The sequence below is a fragment of the Frankliniella occidentalis genome, unplaced genomic scaffold (assembly GCF_000697945.3).
Source record: "Frankliniella occidentalis isolate FOCC.00 unplaced genomic scaffold, Focc_3.1 Scaffold153, whole genome shotgun sequence".
NCBI lineage: Eukaryota > Metazoa > Arthropoda > Insecta > Thysanoptera > Thripidae > Frankliniella > Frankliniella occidentalis.
In genome coordinates, this window is record NW_026267280.1 from 352,362 (window position 1) to 354,101 (window position 1,740).

General features: G+C 44.9%; 1 protein-coding gene across 1 annotated transcript in view; it reads right to left on the bottom strand.

The window, feature by feature from the left end:
• Positions 1–88: 88 nt before the first annotated feature.
• The window catches only part of LOC127748617 (monocarboxylate transporter 2-like), a 31,330-nt gene continuing 29,678 nt past the window's right edge, over positions 89–1,740 (bottom strand). Inside the window, exon 6 of the mRNA XM_052271202.1 lies at positions 89–1,706. The gene's annotated coding sequence lies outside the window, so the exon portion shown is untranslated. The remainder of the gene's footprint in view (positions 1,707–1,740) is intronic.

Here is a 1,740-nt window from a genome sequence, read left to right on the forward strand (position 1 = left end):
CTCTTAAAAATTTTAAAAGCTCTTAATGGAATGAAGAAAGAAAATTTTGAAGGGAAAGACTCAGGAAAGTATAAAAATATGAAGCGTATTATGCTACAAAAACAAATAAATAATATTTCTATTGACAATACAGCTCTTGTACCTTGCTGTTGTACATGCACAGAAAAGTAAATTGAGCCAGCTATTTAATTACTGGCTAGCTTACATTATTACTTATAATCTGAGACTTGTTTGATGCCACCTGAGCTCAGCCTTACTACATAAAATAATTTTGAACACTCATTTTGTCTTTTTACCAATATCGTAATTGGTTCAAAATAATTGGGTGTGATCTATAGGTCACCAAACATTTAAAGAGGGACAGAAGTCCATACAAATAGTGGCTACAAAAACACAAGGGCTATGATTATATAAGTTGCTTTATGTGTGACATTTCAGTCAGCGCACCTCAAATGAGCTAAGTACACTTAAATTGATTAATCATGCAATCTCATTAATATCCCAGTCTTGTACTTCAACAAACTTTCAACAGTATCAGGATAACTACTGATCCTGGAAGATGATTTTTCTTTTAAGAAAAAATCATTCCCTCAGCTCATTGCAGGCAATGCTTGGTCGCGAATGCGAAAATTTCACTCCCAGGAAGAAAACGAAATACGATGCTGACGGATCGACTCATTTCCGTGGCAACAGGAAATATTCTGATAAGACAGTGGCAGTAGCATCTCTGGCAGTGGCGTTACAACGCAGTACAAATTGGTACAATGAAGAACCTACCGAGTACACTACTAGTACTAAATAAATAAATTATTACAGCCGAGGACAGCAGAAATCCAATCTTATTGTCATTTTTCCGTAAGGAAAAAAAATAAAAATAAAAAGGAAGCCGGATGGATGTTCCCGGGCGCTCAGACGCGTGCAGGAGGTCGCCTCGGGCGGACTAGACCAAGGCTAGACGGGCGGGGCGGGGCGGGGGAGACATGCCCGAGCTCTAGCGGTTCTAGCGCAGCGCGACCCGCCCGGCCCGGCCAGGTGAATGGGAACCATGAGAACAGGGCGCAGCAGAGCGGCTCTAGCACGGGCGCGGCAACGGAGAGGAGCGGGCGGAGGGGCGTGGTCACGTAAGAAACGTGGATGGAGGAAAACGAGGGGGGGGGGGGCACGTTCTCTCACTTATTTGTTTTTCTCTTCACGGCTTCGGTTCTCACTGGGAGGACAGGCGAGCGAAGAGGTAAGCTCGGCCGGCGGCGAGGAGCGCGAGCGCAAGCTCAGGTGTAGCGTTACAAGGCCGGGCGGCTTAAGCGAGCGTCCAATCACGTTTGCAGTTTTTTTTTTGTTTTTTTTTTTTAAAGGGGTTCAACAAGTACTTTAAGCAGAAGAATAGGGAAACAGTCCTGCTGCAGTGTCTCAGGCAATGGGGCATGACAGATGGACGCGCCTTCGATCTGGAATTCCCCGCTGGCATTTCTACTCCTCGCTGCATGGCGTTAAGCGGCCATTCGCCTTCGTGTACCTAAACTCTTACACACAAAATTTTCTCTATTTTATTCAAACCAAAATTTACTCTATATAAATGGCCAGTATAGCGTACAATCAATATGGAAACGAACATCTTGCGGATCTTGTCACAAACATACCGCACACAGCAGTAGTTAAGTTGTTTGCATTAAACCTGGTGCAGGAGCCTGCACAAACTGGTCTGTCACCTGACGCACACGCACCTAGGGCCGCGCCATATCC